This window comes from Eretmochelys imbricata, chromosome 8 (assembly GCF_965152235.1).
Source record: "Eretmochelys imbricata isolate rEreImb1 chromosome 8, rEreImb1.hap1, whole genome shotgun sequence".
Classification (NCBI taxonomy): domain Eukaryota; kingdom Metazoa; phylum Chordata; order Testudines; family Cheloniidae; genus Eretmochelys; species Eretmochelys imbricata.
This window is the reverse complement of record NC_135579.1, coordinates 97044397-97066424: the sequence shown is the minus strand read 5'-3', so window position 1 is coordinate 97066424 and position 22028 is coordinate 97044397. Positions and strand designations below refer to the sequence as shown.

The following is a 22028-nucleotide window of genomic DNA, read 5'->3' as shown; positions in this document are numbered from 1 at the left end:
TATATAATGATGCTTCTGGAAGGAGCTTTTCGATCCAGATGTCCGAGATTCAGTCCCCAGAGGTGACTGAACCTGGGACCTCTGGATCTAAACGCATGTGCCTCTACTGTCCAAGCTAATAAAAACAGATCCTAGTAGCTTGAAAGAAGTAGCTGTTTCACAAAACTCCATGCATGGTCTCGCAACTGGCAGGAGACAGAGCCACACTGTGCTAATGTGGGTTACATATGGTTCCCTCACTGGGAAATCAAATCACTGCTGTGGGTGCGTGACTAGATTGATGGACTTCTTTGACTACCAAGACCACTAATTTATGCAGACATACCCACCTTTATTGAAATATTGACCCTAACCCTGGCCATAGGCCGTGGAGCTGAGGCTCCAACAACCTGGGTTGTTGCCCAACCACCTTTTGGCTCACCACAGCCCAGCTTGGGGCAGGCGATCCAGTGGGGTAGGGGCCAGGAAAGGAGTGGGCTGGTGCATCATAGTGTGGATGACCCTACTGGCACATGAGCGCCAATGGTCTGGAGCAGGGAGCCAGGCCAGCCCTGTGGGACAGGAGCTGCTGCGGGGTGAATGCAGGGTGGACTCACTCTCCAACCCTCTCGGCTGTTCCTGGGTCACCATGAATTTCATCCCTTGCCTCATAATATTAACAGACATGCTTTCTTCTTCCTACTAGCTTTTTCCCCTAGATATGTTTGTAAAATTAATTCTCCTTCCTCTTGGCCTTTTGGGCTAGTATTACATTGTTCTACTATTTTGTTGCTCTTTTTTGCTATAAGCTGTAACTGACACTGCATTCACGTTTGGGTGTTTCCACCTTTAAATCCATTAAAGAATGCGAGTCACTCAGCTGCTATGGTAATGGACGTCATAAGTACCGATGATACATACAGATACTATTAACTTATAGTTAGTACTCAGATGTGCTTAACTTATGGTTATTACTAATATGTGGTTAAATTACTGTTGCTGAGTGAATAAACTGACCACAGCAGTTTGTTACTTTATTAGTGAAAAAATAAACTAACTGGAGATATTCTGTTTAGCCATTCCAGTAATGTATCACCTTATTCTCAGCGTCAAAGCTCCATGTGCATTTTGTCACAAGTAAATTAAGTACATATTGACTGCTCTATGAATCTCAAGGGACCGATTTTCAAAATTGTCCTTGGAAAAATTGTGTGCAATTGGCACCTGACTTGTACATAACTTTACTCTGCTTGCACATGCAAATTGAAGAGTTACATAGAAAAAATGGTCAGTTATATGTTTAACAGGCTATTTGTGTGTGCAATGACAATTTCTAGAATCAACTGCAGTAACCACATGTGCAACCTAGGCATGTGATTGTGTCTGGTTTTTACATAAAAGTATAAAGATTGAAGAGGGTTTTGCCATGAGCCCTGTGTCAGGGCAATGTGTTCTTGTGCTTCTCCAAGAGCAGACCAGGAAGCAGATTATGACTCATTCTGCTTCCCAGTTTCCTCCTGCTCTAGTGATGGGGTCACACATTGTACCAGCCCTCTGCTTGGTACAGTGACCTGGTGTAGCTGCACTGCCCCACACATTGGGGAGTGAAGCCCATACCCACCCTGCCCATCCATTCCTCATCCACCTATGTGGGAGGAGGACCAGAGGCTCTTCAAGCCCCCAAACATCACACAGCAACCTTTGTAGTGCTTTACTGCCCCCTAATTTCACTGCACAGGCACATAAGACAGGCCACCATCTAGCCCTAAATTTGCTCAGCACTGCTTTGAACTAGGCCCAGGATCATGAAGATTTATGTTATCTCAAGCTGTGTTACAATTTACTAATAAACCTGGAAACACCAATGTTTCACTTGGCTTTGGTTAATGTTTAATTTTTAAAACAATTTCTAGTTTCCTTTAAATATAGAGCACAGTAAAAAAAAAATAAATAAATAAAAACATGTTGTCAAGTTTTAGTGTGACCATTTCATGGAGCTGGTACCATTATGGAGAGTTGCTTGTCAAATCCTTCATCACAAATAACCATTTATTAGCAGACAACTCCTGATATTTGCAGGATCCCCTTCATCTTGCACTGTTTGGTGAAGTTGTCTAGAGCTGAAGGGCAGCTTAACCTTAATAGTAGATTGAGTGAAATAATAGTGGTGGGATTTAATGCTCAGGTTCCTGCTATCCAGTAGATTAATTAAGAAAATGCATTGTTTTTCTGCTTTGCCAATCTCCAGTCCAGCATGTTTTGTTATCAGTTCAGAGCAGTACTGGGGGGAGGAAGGGCGAGTATTGTTCTAAAACAAACAAAAAACTATTTTATAAAAGTTAAGTTAAATATTGTAAGTAATCTAACTTTCACAGGATCATTTTATGCAGAATAATTTTGATGTTAATTAGACTACTGGAATCAAATTCTGCTCTCCATTACAATCTTACAATTATACTGTTTTCTGAGGTGTGACGAAGGGCAGAATTTGACCTTTAATTGTCAAATGGTCCCTGGAAGAAGACTGAAATGGCTTGATCAAGAAGATACACGTTTGTTCTAAAGCCGGGTTACAAATGTAGCTCCTTTTTCAGTTTAACAGAGCATTTGCAAACTGTTGCTGATTTTTTTCAAATGTATTTGTTATTCATAAGAATTCACTGAGCTCGCTTGGTCTATTTGCCATTTGATATTCACATTATATGATTAATCCGCTGAGTCACATGATATTGATTCTGTGCAGGTACTGAAACAAGACTAATGAATAAATCACTTCCAAATAATTAAATAATAAATAACTTAAAAATTCATGGACCTCTTGAATTGTGAATATTTTTACAAATACCCTGCCATTCTCTGAATACACATGAACAATTTGATCATACAAATCCGAGTGAACTGAACTGTGTGCCTTTATTTGAAAAAATATGAACAAAACATTTTTGCAGGATCACCCTATCAAGAGAAGATGGAGGAATTGCCTTTGTGCCCTAGATACAGGTTAACACCTTTTGAATCTAACACATAAATATACTGACTCCTGACAAGCTACCTCAATAAAAGGAAAAACTCAAATGTTTCTGTAACATACAACCAGTTCTCTAGTTTCACACCAGTCACCATTTTTAATTATTGTTACTTATATTACAGTGCCACCCAAAGCCCTTAATCAGATTCAGGGGTCCTTTATGTTAGGTACTGGACAAACAGAGGCAGAGGGAGGCACTGATCCCATGGCTAGCAGATCTGTAACTAGAAAGATGTGTTCTGTGGTGTGGACAGGGAACTAGACTACAATACTTTGGTTCTATTTCTGGCTCTGCCACTGACCAACTGTGTGACACTGGGCAAGTCACTTCTCTGTGCTTCTGTTTCCCCTCTCACCCTTTGTGTGTCTTATCCATTTAGATTGTAAGCTCTTCTGGGTAGGGACTGTCTTCTACTACACCGGACTGTCAGGGGCCTAGGCTGCAGCAGGGCCAATCTCCTGGCAAACTAACGAGTGAAGCTGGCCCTGATTGACCTGCACCTGCCTGCTCCAGCCCCCAGCATCTTTCTGACTCTCCGCTGAGACCCTCAGCTCCACCTTCTAACTGTGACTCTGGTTAACCCTTCAGCTTAGGCTTCATTTTTTGACTCTGGCTCTGATCCCCCGCTGTTCTTTTTGACTGTGACTCCAATTAATCTTTTGGCTTTGGTTTTTGGTCTCTGACGTCCAGCTATTGCCCTTGGCTTCTCTCCTGGACCCGCCCCATCCGGATTCATCTCTAAGTGATAGGCCAGACTCTTGCTCCAATCAGTAGGCCAGACCACCTATGACTTGGTTGCCGACAGTTTAAGCAGCCCAAAAGATTGAACAAGGGCAGGTAAGGGGCCAGACTGCCCTTCAGCTGGATTCTGTGGAGACAGCCATTTATTTGGACGATATTCTGTGGAGACAGCCATTTATTTGGACGATATTCTCATTCTTTCCAAAAACCAGATGCTGCACAAGCAACAGGGCCCATGTTCTCAACACACTCTGCCAAAACCATCTTTATAACAAACTAGAGAAATTTGAGTTTGACAGAGATACAATCGAGTTCCTCTGGTATATAATTTCCTCTGAAGTATCTGCCATCTCCAGGTAGAATGCCCCAAAAGTTTAGTGGTTTCTTGGGTTTACCAATTTCTGTAGGTTTTATCAAAGGATTCTCTCACCTTTTTGCCCTGAAAACTGCACTCCTTTGAAAAGGGGTCCACTTTTGTCCGGTCATCAGAGACACAGATTGAGTTTGGTCAGCTAAACAGATCTTTTACCTCAGCTCCCATTCTCGTACACCCAAATCCTGCCAAGACCTTCACCATAGTGGCAGATGCTTCGAACTTTGCCATTGGAGCCGTTCTGTCACAACATACTGGCTCTCAAAACCAATTCCATCCCTACACCTTTTATTCATAAAAACTAACACCCACTGAGAAGAATTATGATATCTGAGACAAGAAGTTACTGGTGATAAAGGCACCATCTGAAGAATGGAGATAACTTCTAAAGGGAGATCGGTTCTTGGTCCTGGTCATTACTGATCATAAGAATCTGGAATATCGTCAAATCACTTGTAACCTTAAGCAGCTATCGATCTACGGGTCACTTTTCTTTGTCAGATCTGATTTCATCGTCAGCTATTGCTTGGGATCATGGAATGGGAAGACAGATGCCCTGTTCCACAAGGACGCATATGCCAGGTCAACAGGCTGATACTTAAGCTCAGTAGCAGTAGCAGTCCAGTGGCTGCTGAACACATTCCTACCCTGCAGCTGCACTTGGTCCTGTCCCTGTCCCCACTGTCTCTAGCCATGCTCCTGCTCCAGCCCCCAGCTTCTTCCTGACTCCTGGCTCAGACCTTTGGCTCTGGCTTCTGACTCTGCCTCAAGCTAACCCTTTGGCTTAGGCCTTGGTTTCTGACTCCTGGCTCCAACTCCTGCTCTTTCCGCCCCCCATACTGTGTTTTTTGACTGTGGCTCAGATCAACCCTTTGGCTTAGGCTTTGGTTTCTTGACACCTGACAAAACTTTGGGCTTCCCTCCTGACCCACTCCTGCTGGATTCAGCTCTTAACTGGTAGGTAAGACTCTTGCTTCAGCTACTAGGCCAGACTACCTATGACTTGATCGGTAACATGGACACACATTTTGTGTCTCAAGGTGCTATTGTAATACAAATAACGAAGAAGCAGCCATGGTACTTGCCATGAAGAGCTTAAATCCAAGAAGACAGGTGGCATACAAAGGGTGGAGGAGGAAGAGGCAATTAAATTTTATGTTAATCTATATTTTTATATTTATGCATGTTTTCCTTTTTTTGGTTTTAGTTTTGTATCACATAAATAGCTTTCTCCCAGTGCCTGTCAGCTAAGCCACCATATGTTGTCTGCTTCCTTATAGGCCTTTCAGCAGAAATGGAGTTTAAAAATGGATTTTAGGGAGGAGCAAATCAGTGCTGTCTCTCTCTGTGCTACCTTTAATAATCAATTTCTGACACTTCTGCTTTTTATGGTTTACAAAACTTAAAAAATGACCAGTGCTGTTGATCATACTTTGAAATTGTTAGAGCATAGATGAGATACTTTTAAGAGTTAAACTGCTGCTTTTACATTAGAATACAAATGCCTGCTAACGTTTAAATTATTGTAAATTACCGTTAAAATATTAACAGATTTATTATAGATTCAGTTAAACAGAACAAATAAAAGATCAAAGGACAAGATGACTAAGTATTTGGAAGCAAACTGTTTGTTCAATGGTCAGAGTGTTTCTGGAAACACGGGTTGTTTGGAAATCTTAGTAACAATACAGATAGCCAGCTTAATATGTTTTATTTCTAAGAGTCAGCAATTGTGCTCTGGCTTTTGATTTACCCTCTGCTTGCCAACTAAACCTACTAGATGAAAACTAATTATATTGCACACTAAACTAATGTTATGTTTCCGGCTTTGAACCACAGAGGAAAGAAATTCCATGTTACAAGGTAGAAATTCCCTCTTTAACTCTCCCACATGGTGTCTAACCATTGCAGCTTGTATGGCATCAGATCTTAAGAAGTACTGGGCCACCTGCATCTTACACTGAAATAAATGGTAATTATGGGAGCTCAGCACCTCTCAAGATTTGGCCCATGGCCTGCAATATCATCCGCAGATGATAGGCCCAAACTGAGAGGAAAAATTTCTCTTTGTTATGATAAAGTAATTTTATATGTATGTAGATTATCGTCTGTCTGATAATCCCAAATGTATTTAAAGCATTAATGAATGAAGCTTCAAAATATCCCTTTATTATCATCTTAATTTTACAGACAGGCAAACAGACAGGTTAAGGGCCCAGTTCTGACACCTTGACTCACATTAGAATGACTTGTAAAGTAAGGTACTACTCAAGAGGCCTGATACTCCACCTCCTTGCACCTTGTGTGGTCCACTGCACCTGTGCAAAGTGAATGCAAAATATAACCAGTTCAAAATGATAGTATTCTACACTCACTTTTCACTGAGATAAATTATTCCACCGGGTGCAATTCAGTGGCGAATCAGGCCCAGCACGAGTCATGGGGAAAGAAGCTGGCCCTAAGTGTCATATTGAAGGTTGCACAGGAAATCTGGGGCATAGCTTAGAAAAAAGCCTAGGTCTTGCAATTCCCAGTCCTGTGTCTTAACCATTAGTCCCCTTTTCAAACACAATTCTCTCTTTTGAGGCCCAATGGAGTGTCCACGAAGCTTCTAGCAAAGGATGACTGCGTGTGACCCCTTTTGAGAAAGTCATCACTTCCGTTAATCAGGAAGTTGTTCTCCAGTGAAAATGAGCACTCGCCCGCCACAGAGACTACAGATAGTCTTCCCACAGCTCTTGTAACTTCAGCCAGCATTTAACACCATTCTTTGCTGTCAGCCTGAAGCTTTGTGTATGTGAGAAAGTTGTACTGATTGCACTAAATCAGTTTAGTTGATTCCTTAGTGATGTAAACCACGTTGATAGAAGGCACTCAAACAAAAATAAGAGTGTCCACACAAGTGATTTAGTTAAATCAGCACAACTTCCTCCTTTAGACAAGGCCTAAAAAGAGCCTGAAAGCTGACAGGAAGGCCTGGGACAGATGCCTCAACATCCAGTGAGCATTGCACAAACAATAAAAACATGTAACTGTTTCTATACCTCACACACTATATAGCCCTAAGACAAAGAGATTCGTCTAAACCCAGAGCAATACAGTCTTCATTTTCAAAGAACCTAATGCAAGAGTAAAAGGTGGTTGGACTAACCCAAACCAGTTTATGCAGATAGGAGTATTCTTCCCTTTTGTGACTTACACCAAAGACCTACATGCTGAAAAGGGTACGAGAATGCAAAATATACATGCTTTTCTTCATCATTATAGAATATAATACAAACCATACCCTAGTATCTAGAAATATTCTAATACCAGTTTAACCACATGATCATATTGGTTGGACAGTATGAAGAAGTTTTCATGGATGTTCATTGTTTTATAGATCAACAGGGGACTTTCAACTGGAGACTGATGGTGAAGGCAGTCTGGGCACAAAGTTAGAATGGACTTGGTTATTCGCAAAACAAGTACATCTCTGCTGCTTCATATGCCTATCATCAACTTGAGGGCGAGGGAGCTACACACGGGAATATGATGTGCAGTTAGGATCCAATCAAAGCTTGGCTCATAGGTGATAAATCCTGGAGGGGGCTAATAATGAGATTGTCCTGTTTTGGGGATTTCATTAACAAGATCATCATCTTGTAATAAGATTATCCTGCCACCAGATAAAGTAGTGGTGAGGTAACACTGTGATGAGGTAGTCCTCAAAAGTAATTAACTATGGAGGCACAACAGGGGTAACCAGTGGAGGGGTGAAAGGCTGAATAGGGTTTGCAGTTCTCAGACAAGGCGCATACTGCTAATTTCATGCAATGCCCAAGTTAGAGAAGAAAGGGGTAGAAATTACCTGGCAGAAGGCTGTGGGTGGGATGGGGCATGCTACATTTTAAGCAAACCCTGAGAATCACTTTCAAGAAGAGAAGTCCAGTAACTAATATGACAAGTCTGACAGTGTCTGACGTTTTTTCTTAGTTGGCTTCAGGTGTTTTTGATGCCAAAAGGAAGAGGAGATCCAGTCTACCACACACACCCAGCATCACAACTATTGCATAACATAAGTAATATGCAGTTACTCCTCCAAGAAAGGGTCTCTTCACTATTGGTCTGAGCAGCCCTAAGAGTTCTTATAATGGGATGCAAGAATGTCAGTGAAAAATATGCCTCCTAATTTCTAGAAAAATAGAGAAGTCAGGAGAGGTGAGCTTCCAAATGGTTGTCTATCTTAAATCAAGCCGACCTTACAAATGCAGGTTTTCCCTCTATTCTAGGTTCTTATAATGCACATTCTTGACTATATAAGTAAACAAAAATACTCCCAGCAGTTTCACAAGCTTCTTTCAAGATGTTGTATTAGTTCACTTTTAACTTCTTAGCAGACACATTTCAATATCATCCAACCAGTATCTGGCTCTCATGTACTATAATGTCACCCCTCATCAGGCCTCTGAAATTGATCAGCCTTGAAGTCACATGAAAAATGTTTGATACATGAAATTAAGTCACCAGACATAAGGCAAAGCATTCAAAGAGTTGTTTGGTGTTTGTCAGAGTTTGGGCAAATGGGAGTCCTACAACTTAAGATACTTTTCATCCTATCTGAGTAGTTATGGCAACCCCTGACTTTCCATCATTTCTGCAAAAACATGAATGTTCTTTTCACGCCACTCCCAGGAAATATTTGTTAATTTTGTTACAGCAAAATATGCCCTTGACTATAAGGTTTAATAGCTTTTCCAAAATGTATATGAGAATAGTTAATGCTAACAAATTTTGGAAGAGATATTAAATGTCATGGTCGAAAGTTTAAGCCAAAGCCGAACTAGTAGGGACTGAGACAATTCTTGCACCTTCCTTTAAGGTTTAAAGTGTCTGATGTTGGGCACTATCTGAGACAGCATAATGAACTAGAGCAGATCTCAGGTCTAATCCACTATGGCAATGCCTATATTTCTATAAAAAGAAAAGGAGTACTTGTGGCACCTTAGAGACTAACCAATTTATTTGAGCATAAGCTTTCGTGAGCTACAGCTCACTTCATCGATGCATCCAATGAAGTGAGCTGTAGCTCACGAAAGCTTATGCTCAAATAAATTGGTTAGTCTCTAAGGTGCCACAAGTACTCCTTTTCTTTTTGCAAATACAGACTAACACGGCTGTTACTCTGAAACCTATATTTCTATACATTCCTCTCTCACATACACAACCCCATGACCTCAATTTTTGAAATGAACAAAAAATCTGATGTGTGTAATGTTCCAATAAAATAGGAAAAGTATTTCAGGGGCTTCTTTGTGCTCCTGGGAGTAGCTTGTTTCTTCTTTTTCTGATTCAACCTAGTTGATCCAATAAATCCTTGGTGAACCTGTGCATTCTCAGGATCCAACAATCATCCATACGGCTGGTCATCAAGTTGTACCCACTGAAAGTTCTGTGTTCACTATGAGTCCAAATGTTTCTGGGTTTATGGGCCATCAAACCTCATTAAAGTTGACTTACTGTGGCTTGTTGGTCTGCATGCTGCACAACTGATGGCCCATATTAGCATTACTTGTAGGGTATAGAATTTTCCTTTTAACAAATGAAATGTGCTCCACTATGAGGCTTTAGTTAGCTCTACATTTACATTGGTCCATTTCCTGTAAAACAAGTTATCGTTTCATAATATGACCAATTCTAACTTGCCTTTTCTAAACTGATGTATCAGATCACATCAGAAAATCCCACTAATTGGGGATGGAACTTCATTAAGTCATTGTACTTACTCTGAGTTTACATAATAAGAGCAGAATTTTGCCAATAGCTATCCCCATTCACTCGTGGCATATAGACTCTGAAACATAACATTTTAGGTGTCAGTAATTAAATAGTTCACTGATAATCATCCTAACAGAAACATCTAGCTAAAATGTTTTATCTAGTATGGTTGAATTCATTAGGAAGAATGATCCACAATAGTAATACTTTGCACTTATACAGCACCTTCTATGAGAGCATTTCAGAATGATTTACAATTTTTATTCATATACAAAAATTAAAGTTCTATCCAACCAGGTATGTTTGTTTGGGCTTCAGTTTAGTAGTCTGGGAGGAAGGAACAAAGGGGAAATCCAGGGTAATGGGAAGGTCTCAATGGACTAAAATATCTGGGCTAAAATCTTAAGGGGAAGTTGGAAGGGGAAAGAAAGATCAAGGATTTAGGGATTTTTTTAAAAAATACAAGACTGGATGAAATAAAAAGTTTTATTTTGAACTACCTAGTAACGGCACAAATAACTGAGACTATTTATTAGTGTATTTCATGTGCGCTTTGAGTAAAACTTGCTTAAGCAAAGCAAAACACAGATTTTAAAACAACTTCTGACTAATCACGGGGGGAACTCCCCAGATTTCCAGTGACCCTAATTAGAAAGTCCCATGGCAAACAGATGACCACTTCTCACCAGCATCTTTGGGGTCATATTAACAGTCATTGATATACATCAAACGGGTGCTTGGGAAAACTTTTACTTACATTAGGAAAATCAGACCCATCCTAACCTTCTGTATATTTCCTACTTCTTTCTACATAGCTTCCTCTTTAAAAGACTGCATTCCTTTTTTACCTGCCTCAACATCAAAAACATATCCTTGCAAAGGTAAAACATTTCTCTTCCCCACCACCGGAAGCCATCTGGATATTGCTTTGAAATAGATGGATTATGGATAAAGTTATCAAAAGGGATTAGTGTGATTAGAAAGACATTAATCCTGTCAAGAAGTAATGGTCAAGTATTAACCACCAACAGTCATTACTAGACTCATGTTTGTTTTCATTCATCCCCCACATTGAGTCGTATTCTCATTTCGTAATTGCTTGCCATGGAAAAGCCCTTCGTAAACATGAGCTCCCAATGAGATTGGGAAGCCTCTCTAACAACTACATTAGAGATTATTACATTACTGTTCAGCAGCATGGAAGTGCAGTGCATTGCAGTGTTCTCTAATGCTTGTTGATTTATCAGTCATGCTTCTGTTTACCTTTTTTGTCAAGGTCAATCTTTGAAAGCCTCAACAATATAATAACAATTTTCATTTCTGTAGCATCCTGCCATCTTAAAGTACTTTACAAACATTAAAGAATTTAGCCACAGGTGAAATAGGGAAGCATTATTTTCCCCATTTAACACATAGGGAAACCAAGGCACAGAGACATCTGGAGACTTGTTTGAGGTCGAACAGGAAGTTTGCAGCAAAGCAAGGAACAGATCCCAAGTCTCTTGACTGCCAGTCCTGCATTTTAATCACAAAACTATCCTTCTTCAAGACAATAAGTCTACAAAGTATTTATATATGAGCAAGGAGTTGCACACTTCTGCTTTCTCAAGTACACCTGTATCTGGTTTTACTGCAAACTACTCCACTCCTGTGGAGTACCATTCTGGAACAGACTGTAACTATAAAAAGAGACTTTACAGTGATGACAAAGATAAAACAGAGCAACTTGAAGGGGGAATTTCATAGCTCAGCAAATGAAGGAACAGAACTGAAAAAATGCTTTCCCCCAGTATTTTCTGATCACAATGCCCCAGAAATATAAGATGCTTTTAGAGCTAGTCTAGAATTTTTGGAATTTTGACCAAAAGTTGAAATAATATTCCACAATATTTCCCCCTCATTTTTATTAGTTCTTATATGCATTAATAAGAAATTAACAAGTGTTGAAACCACTCCCTATGATGCTGATCAATATTATCACATTGTTTCCCTGTACTCTTCAGTCTGCCTTTATACATCTGTTGTCTCTTGTTTTCTATTTAGATTGTAAACTCTTTGGTGCAGGGACTGTCTTTTTGTTCTGTGTTCGTACAGCACAATAGGGTCCTGATCCATGACTAGGGCTGCTAGGTACTACTATAATAAATAATAAATACGTAAATAATAATAATAAAAGAATCTAGCCCAGAATCCACCCCATGCATTCTGTTCTCCCAGTTCATTACAGCAAGCTCTGCACCAGTTCAGGAGGTCCTCAAAAGTCTGCAGGAAATATTTAATTAAATAAAAATCAGTGCAGCACTAAGCTGGATTTGGAGTTACCATAAGGAAATAGAATAAACAAACACTTGGATCCTGTATGCCATAGTCATGGGCCTTCTCCATTAGGCTGGGATAGCACTGTCGTCTTTAGAAATAATATTGGGCATGGGAGTTAAAGGGATGGACACAGAAATAAAAGCTTTTCCAGCTCAAAATCTCTCCAATCCGCAAAATGTCCTTCTGAGTCTTCCTCCTTCTTCCATCCATTCTCCCTGAATCTAGGCAGTGATGCAGGATCATCCAAGGCTTTAACCTCAGTATGGCATCATGACCGGACACATTTTTCCTGTTTCCACTGAGAGCTGCTACTCCTTCCAGGGCTAGCTCTGTCCTTCCAGCCCTATGGGCCCTATCTTCCTCCCATTAAACTCTATAGCAAAATTATCTTTGATGTGAGCAGGATAACATGTTTCATGTCCCACTGAAGGTATAAGCCAGGCAACTTTTACATCACTGCTTCCCTTCCAAGTTGTCCAGTGCACTAGGCCACCCAGATAGCCCCAGGAAGGTAGGAAGGAACATACATCAGACTTTGATTACAGAGAGATGAAAAGATCTGAGAAACTGTAGTGTTAGCAGCATTCATAGAATGCAAGCTGTTACATTGCCTTGAAATGCTCTAATAAAGAAACTCTTTTCCAAAGCCAGAACTCGGGATGCAAATGAAAAGAAATCATATAAATTAGATAAATAGGGCTTTGGATTTATGGAAAAAATCCATGTAATGGTCTTTAATTTTCTGGCTTGCCAATTCTTTCAAGTGTCTCTAGATTAATAAAAGAATAAACAAAGTTTAAAACACAGTCAGTTTGAATTATAGATAAACGAAAGATTCATTCAACTGTTTATGATTCACAGATGTTTCTATCCTGAGGAAACAGAAGAAATACACCCAACTCCTCCAACCTGGCATGTCACTGCTGCTCATTGTATGAAACATTGTGTCCAAGTGTTTGAAGGAGTTTAGAAGGTACAGAAATGTTCTGTCAGATCTACAAATTACTTATCCCAGCTGGTAACTGCTTTGGCTCTTTCCACACCAGTTCACTTTGTGATCACAGATGTCCATCACATAAAATTGGATCCTGACCTTTCCCATGTAATTTCTATTGGGTTAGTCCAATTTAGAGATTACAACATGACATGTTTTATTACCGACCTTGCTCTTTTTTTACAGATAAGACAGGAGAAAATACGACAAAATTGAATATATTGGGTCAGATTCTAGCCCCTGTGTAGCCAAAAGGACCTGAACTACCCTCAGGAGAAGTCCCTTAGTGCAGGAACAACTCGGTGCTGGTGTATGCAGCCCTAAATCATCTCTGCTTGCAGCCCCCAGCACAGAGGTATGCCAGGGTAGGTGCAGGGGCCAGAGTGCTCTATGCTTCAGTTATTCTGAGCTACAGAGCAGCACATAGGCAGCCATACATGTTACATACATTTAAGAACAGCCTAAGTGCCCTTCCCATGCACCTTCTGTGTTGCATTTCCTGAGAGGCATGTCATAAACAACTGGTCCATTGTGTATAACAGATTTGGTCTCCCTCACTCATATCTACTCTTGTCCTCTCTTCCCAGATTTTAATATATTAAGACAAATTTTCAATAAAAACTTAAAAAGGAACTAACAAAAAGCATTTGGAATAATGAGCATCTCCTGATCTCTCACTGTTGTAACCCTTGCTCTCCCCCACTCTTTGTCTGTCATCCTTGTCTTTGTCACATCTAATTTAAATATAACCTTCTCCTTCTAGGCATCTGTTAAATGTCATGCACATCTATAGCACTGCATATATAAAAGAGTGGTCGTAGAAGCATTCATTATATTTAGTATTACATGCATTGCATCAAGTTTCTCTTCATGTTAGATGGGTGCGATACGAGAGACTAGGTGTTCAAGTGATTGATAATGAGATATAAAATTTTTCACTGTGATGATCTGGGGAATCTGTACAGCTTATTAATTCTGTTTGATATTGGAGTCTGTATATATCTTTATCAAACTGCAAACTCCATTTTGATTATGAGGTTTGGTTGCATTCTCTGTTGTCCTTTTACCTCCAGGATGGACTAGAATTTCAAGGGGGTAGTTAAACCTGGATGGTCCTCTATTCAAATAGAAGCACTCTAGACAATGGCCAACTCCTCTCCTTGAGAACTGGTTTATCAAGGAAGATCGCCTAGCAATTACATCACTTGGTAGGGGTCGGTGATTGTCAGAGGAGGTTGATCAGAGAGTCACCTGAAAAATGAGCTTGGAAAGTTATAAAAGGGCAGGAGCTGTTCTACTCTGGGTCTTTGGCCATTTTCCCTGAAGAAGAAAACTGTAAATCAGAAGGCTCACACCTTCAGTGGAATTCTGGGGAATGTATGTAAAAATTGGCACATATCTCCTTTGTAACCTACATATCATAGGGAAGGGCTGAGAATATAGTCCTAATTGGACTGCATTATGTTTCTACTCATCATTATTTAGCTATCAGCGATGGGCATGATAGATAAAATTAACACAGGCCACCTGTTTCCAGTTTGTATTGGTAGAAATGTGTGTGTCTAGTTTAGGTCACTAGAATATCTGTCCAGGATAGAAATACAACTCTTTGGAGACAACAAAATTTGTCTCTTATATATTTATGATTAAATTTAAACCAAGAAGCCAGCAGGAATATGAGTGCTGCATCATTGCATCAGCTAATCCTAGTTTTACATGAATGACAATGAGGTCAGATCTGTGTGCGCTGCTAATGCTGCTAATCTGCTTCTGGGGCCAGGAGATCAGTCTCTATTGTGTTGACAAATTCACATCATTTGAATGGGAGAAAAACAAAACACAAACCTAAACAAAAAATGCTGGTTTCTGTTCGATTCATTTTTGGTCTGTATAAAGTAAATTGTCCTCTCTAGACCTCATTTCATAAAGACCAATCACGCAGCTATTAGACATATAAAAGCTGATATTAAATTGGATGCTTGGTACAGAGCATCACAATGCAATCATTTTAGTATTGCATTAGCTAATGGGGGTTTGAAAAGCAGCTGCAGAAATACCGCCTACGGCTCTCCGAGGACCCTGCTTGGAATAATATTTTTATCAGGTCCTTTTTTTGCTGAGAAAAAAGCAATACTTTCCCCCACAGAAACATTATAAACCTATTTGAAATGTAAGTTTCCTTGCTTCATAAGATGACTGTTTGCACAGATTTGCCCATAACACACCCAAACCAAACAGTATCATGAAGCTATTTTTCACTTACACTCCAGCTACGAACATATATCTCAAAGAGATAGGAACAGACATCCTATTGTTAAATTTTTTATTCCCTTCTTCAAAAATTAACACCACAGTAAAGTTAAATGTCAACATGCAACACTAGACGCTGTCCTTGATGGGCCAGTGAACCATGTATGTTACACAGAGGTTGATAAAAGCAACAAGTTTTAGGAAGATCATCTGGGGACTAGCGCTCCTCCCCATTTCATGACTACAGTGATCCAGCCTAGAAAGATCATCCATTCCGAGACTGCCTCACACTTTGAGAAAAAAAATCCCTTTTCATGGCTCTTGGTAGCAGCCTGATTTAAGGTAATATCTTCCCTGAATGTATAATAAAAAAATTGCTTATGGACAGAATTGTCGTAAGTGTTCAGTACCAACAATTTGGGCATATTTTCAGAAAAGGTCAGCATCCACTTAGGCACCTAAATAAACTGTCAATGGGAGCTTCTGGCTTTTGAGCTTTTTTGAAAATCTGGCCCTGGTTGTGGGTGCCAGGCATTTTTGAAGATCTGGCTGAGGCTTTTCGAAATCTGGCCTTGTATGCACCTGCCATCTCAAAGGATCCCAAAGCTTTTCATAAACCATGAAACAAACACCATCAAATGCAGACATCTCATAAAGGAATGGAAGTTAAAAGCCATCTAAGTAGACAGCATGGTGCGTCCCTTCAGGAAAGTGTGAGGGAGGGAAAATTTATCCAGAAACACCTGGGAAAACCCCTCTAAATCTACAGGTGTAATTTTGCCCCCATAGCAAACTGCAAGTGCATGAGACCAAGAAGTGACACACCTTCAATTGACAGCAAGCAAAATATTGTGGGACAAAATTTACACAAGCTGAGGATCTGGCTTCCAAATACATTTTAAACCAAGCCCCACATTCTCAAATAAAGAAGTTATAAGTGCTATTAAGTTATCAAAGAGAGTATGCAGAAGCAGCAAGTTTGCAAATAAAATACACAGATCTTGGGAAAGAAGACTGAATATGTCACAATGGTGCTGGAACAACAAAGAGGAGAAAGGGGCAATACCCATGAATGAACAGGATGTGAAAAGGCAAATGCCCAGGTAGGAAAACCTGGAAAAATCTAGTACCGGAAAACACCTTGAGCAGTGCCCTAATGAAGTAGTTTCCTAATTAAATACCAGACTTTAATAGCATGAATGGGGATGACCCACTGGGGAATCTGAGCAGAAGGATAAAGGATTATCAAAACTGATAACATTATGGGTTGTTCTATATTTAGCCATCTAGAATTTGGATCAGCCACCAAAAAGACAGACTTATTACTATCCCAGAGGAAAACAGAAATAAATATATTAAATTATAAATTAATACAGACTTGTGTCAAGTACAACCGACTAGGGGGAGAGATGATCTTAACAACATTAACTTAGCACAGATCCAGCTTTTGAGAGCCTGGATAAAAATTGAGAGAAATTATTTGTTGAAAGATTCTGTACATAGAATCATAGAATATCAGGGTTGGAAGGGACCCCAGAAGGTCATCTAGTCCAACCCCCTGCTCGAAGCAGGACCAATTCCCAGTTAAATCATCCCAGCCAGGGCTTTGTCGAGCCTGACCTGAAAAGCCTCTAAGGAAGGAGATTCTACCACCTCCCTAGGTAATGCATTCCAGTGTTTCACCACCCACATAGTGAAAAAGTTTTTCCTAATATCCAATCTAAACCTCCCCCACTGCAACTTGAGACCATTACTCCTCGTTCTGTCATCTGCTACCATTGAGAACAGTCTAGAGCCATCCTCTTTGGAACCCCCTTTCAGGTAGTTGAAAGCAGCTATCAAATCCCCCCTCATTCTTCTCTTCTGCAGACTAAACAATCCCAGCTCCCTCAGCCTCTCCTCATAAGTCATGTGTTCTAGACCCCTAATCATTTTTGTTGCCCTTCGCTGGACTCTCTCCAATTTATCCACATCCTTCTTGTAGTGTGGGGCCCAAAATTGGACACAGTACTCCAGATGAGGCCTCACCAATGTCGAATAGAGGGGAACAATCACGTCCCTCGATCTGCTCGCTATGCCCCTACTTATACATCCCAAAATGCCATTGGCCTTCTTGGCAACAAGGGCACACTGCTGACTCATATCCAGCTTCTCATCCACTGTCACCCCTAGGTCCTTTTCCGCAGAACTGCTGCCTAGCCATTCGGCCCCTAGTCTGTAGCGGTGCATTGGATTCTTCCGTCCTAAGTGCAGGACCCTGCACTTATCCTTATTGAACCTCATCAGATTTCTTTTGGCCCAATCCTCCAATTTGTCTAGGTCCTTCTGTATCCTATCCCTCCCCTCCAGCGTATCTACCACTCCTCCCAGTTTAGTATCATCCGCAAATTTGCTGAGAGTGCAATCTACACCATCCTCCAGATCATTTATGAAGATATTGAACAAAACCGGCCCCAGGACCGACCCCTGGGGCACTCCACTTGACACCGGCTGCCAACTAGACATGGAGCCATTGATCACTACCCGTTGAGCCCGACAATCTAGCCAGCTTTCTACCCACCTTATAGTGCATTCATCCAGCCCATACTTCCTTAACTTGCTGACAAGAATACTGTGGGAGACCGTGTCAAAAGCTTTGCTAAAGTCAAGAAACAATACATCCACTGCTTTCCCTTCACCCACAGAACCAGTAATCTCATCATAAAAGGCGATTAGATTAGTCAGGCATGACCTTCCCTTGGTGAATCCATGCTGGCTGTTCCTGATCACTTTCCTCTCATGCAAGTGCTTCAGGATTGATTCTTTGAGGACCTGCTCCATGATTTTTCCAGGGACTGAGGTGAGGCTGACTGGCCTGTAGTTCCCAGGATCCTCCTTCTTCCCTTTTTTAAAGATTGGCACTACATTAGCCTTTTTCCAGTCATCCGGGACTTCCCCCGTTCGCCACGAGTTTTCAAAGATAATGGCCAATGGCTCTGCAATCACAGCCGCCAATTCCTTCAGCACTCTCGGATGCAACTCGTCCGGCCCCATGGACTTGTGCACGTCCAGCTTTTCTAAATAGTCCCTAACCACCTCTATCTCCACAGAGGGCTGGCCATCTCTTCCCCATTTTGTGATGCCCAGCGCAGCAGTCTGGGAGCTGACCTTGTTAGTGAAGACAGAGGCAAAAAAAGCATTGAGTACATTAGCTTTTTCCACATCCTCTGTCACTAGGTTGCCTCCCTCATTCAGTAAGGGGCCCACACTTTCCTTGGCTTTCTTCTTGTTGCCAATGGAACATGGAACAGAGTAAAAACTGTACGCTCTTTAGTTATCTCAAGTGCACAGCAAACTGTTGATACTAAAATAATAAGAAATTATAGTTAATTCCCAGATGAAACTGAATGGGCTGAGTCTCTCTAAAAGGGAATATACATGTGGCAGGATCATAGGCACAAGTTATGGCAAGTTTCAGATTTTTGACTATTTAAATCCCTATTCTGCCAACACTTACCCACTAATAATAATAACAGTAGTAGTTATATCCTCAGCATATCTCAAGGCACTTTGCAATCTTTAATTTATTTACCCTCAAAACCCCACTGTAAAGTAGGGAAGTACTGTTATCCCAATGGTATGAATGAGGAACTGAGGGACAGAGGGTATGTCTACACACCCCGCAGAAACAAGCCTCCCAGCCCAGGTCAATGGATTTGGCCTCGCAGGGTTCATGCTAGTGCTTTAAAAATAACCATGTAGACTTTGACGTTGTGTCTTAGACTCTGAAGCTTAGAAAGGGAGATGGGCTTCAGGGCCCAAGTTTGAGCCCAAACCACAACTTCAGAGTGCTGTCTACACAGTTATTTTTAGAGCACAAGTGTGAGCCCCACTAGCCCAAATCTATTGGCCCAGTCTGGGAAGCTCGCTGTGTAAACATACCTAGAAAGGCTAAGTGATTTGCCCAAGGTCACACAGGAAGTCTGTAGCAGATCAGGAAAGTGACCCTTACTCTCCCAAATCCTAACCTAGTGCCCTAACTGTTGGACCATCCTTCCTTCTTTCTCTTTGAACTCAATGGGACTGCATATACATGTATAAACATTTGGAGAACTGGAGTCTGTATTTGTGACTGCATTAAAAAGTTTGTCCAGTCAAGCAGGGAGAGAGTTGGACTGAAAGGCCCAATTCTACTGTTACTTACACTTGTGTAAATTTGGATTAAATCCATTGAATTGAATAGGACAGAACCTCAGCTAATGTAAATCAGCATAGCTCTATTTTTAAGTGAATGGAGATATGCTGATTTATATCAGTTGAGGTTCTGGCCAAATGAAGTTACCTTAGAGTAAAACTGGTAAAATGAGAGGAAAATTTGGCTCATAGTGTATAATGTATAGTAATATCTCTAGAACATACTAATAGCATTATTTCCATTATCATGTTTAGTTGTCTTCAAACAGCAAGTTATTCAAAGGTAAATGCAAAAAGCAGTGTGATAAGTACCATGATCATGGCAAAATTAATCAAAGACTAGACTAGGTTGGGACATAAGAAGATAGATCAAAATAATTAAATCACCTTTAAATTATGCAATGATGGGCAAACACTTTTAAAACATCTAGTTTACACTGTCTAATGCCCTCTCTCAACCACAGAATTTAAGAGAATAGTGATCTTTCGGCATATATCATTAGTGTCTGTTATTCAACACACAATATTACTACATGAATTGCACCTGGTCTCTGCACAAGTTTGACTATCATCACTTCTGCAGTATATACAGCATATGTTTGCCCAGAAGTCTTACATTAGCACTAACTAATATGAGATGGTGCTGACATGTCAGGCAGTCCTGAATATCTGTTCCCCTCACTTTATAAGGGCAGCACTTAAGGTATCTACAGGACACAGAGGTATCTGCTGTAAATCTGGCCTAATTAAACATGTCAGTTATTAATGAGAAAGACTGAAAATGATTCCTATATTGCTCCAAACTATCCATTCATCCAGGGAGCATTAGCTGTGGGGGAGGGACACAAGTCAAAGAATTAAAAAATATTAGGGCTGTGAAGCGATGAAAAAATTAATCATGATTAATTGCGTGATTAATCGCACTGCTAAACATTAATAGAATACCATTTATTTAAATATTTTGGGATGTTTTCTACATTTTCAAATATATTGATTTCAATTACAACACAGAATACAAAGTGTACAGTGCTCACTTTATATTTCTTTTTGATTACAAATATTTGCACTGTAAAAAAAACAAAAGAAAAAGTATTTTTCAATTCACCTAATACAAGTACTATAGTGCAATTGCTTTATCATGAAAGTTGAACTAAGAAATGTAGACTTATGTAAAAAAAAACTGCATTCAAAAATAAAACAATGTAAAATTTTAGAGGCTGAAGTTCACTCAGTCCTACTTCTTGTTCAGCCAATCGCTCAGACGAACAAGTTTGTTTACATTTGCAGGAGATAATGCTGCCTGCTTCTTGTTTACAGTGTCACCTGAAAGTGAGAACAGGCGTTCGCATGGCACTGTTGTAGCCGGCATCGCAAGATATTTACGTGCCAGATGCACTAAAGATTTATATGTCCCTTCACGCTTCAACCACCATTCCAGGGGACATGGGTCCATGCTGATGACGGGTTCTCCTTGATAACACTCCAAAGCAGTACGGACTGATGCATGTTCATTTTCATTATTTGAGTCAGATACCCAGTGGTGAGCTGGAGCCGGTTTGCACCGGTTCGCGCGAACCGGTTGTTAAATTTAGAAGCAGTTTTAGAACCGGTTGTTAGGGCCCCCTGAGCTCCCGGCCGGGGAGGCTCCCCCAGCCCCTCCCCCGCCTTCCTCCCTCTTGCAGAGCCTCAGCGTGCCGCGCCGCCGGCCCCAGCGCTCTGGACTGCTCCTGGGCAGCTCTGCAGCGCCTGCCGCTTTGAGCAGCATGGTAAGGGGGTGGGGCTGCGAGCTCCAGCGGGCCGCGCGGCATCCATACACGCTGCCCTGAGCAGCATGGTAAGGGGGCTGGGCTGGGCTGGAGGAGGGGTTGGATAAGGAGCAGGGAGCTGTTGGAGGGGGGCGGAAGTTCTGGGGGGTGCGGTCACGGGACGGGAAACGGGGGGGTGGGGGGTTGGGTAGGCAGTTGCTGCCCCAGAAAGTCCCAGCCAGGCTGGGGCTCAGCTGGGGCAGCCCCCCAGGCCAAGGGGGCCCCGACTCGCGGCGCTAGGGAGGGTGCATGGTGTAGGGCTCAGTGTTATAGACGGGGGCTGTTGGAGACAGGGCCGGCTTTAGGCACCAGCAAAACAAGCAGGTGCTTGGGGCTGCACATTTCTAGGGGCAGCATTCCGGCGCTGCCCCCGCCGCCCCAGCTCGCCTCCGCCTCTCCCCTGAGCGAGCCGCCGCCGCTCCACTTCTCTACCCTCCCAGGCTTGGCGGGTGCGGGGCTATAGAAAGGCTGCGGGGTCCCGTGTCCTGTGTCGGGGCAGGGGCCGCACTGCTGCTGGTACCTGCACTGTGCAGCCATCCGGGCAGCTGCTCCAGGGCCCCACGCGCAGAGGCTGATCCGATGCCGCCTCGCTCAGCAGCCGCGGCTGA

The 22028-nt window shown here is 41.5% G+C and overlaps 1 protein-coding gene across 1 annotated transcript in view; it reads right to left on the bottom strand.

Annotated features, from left to right (window-relative positions):
• Positions 1–22028, bottom strand: part of SLC1A7 (solute carrier family 1 member 7) — an 86195-nt gene that overhangs the window by 50449 nt on the left and 13718 nt on the right. The gene's annotated exons all lie outside the window — the stretch shown is intronic.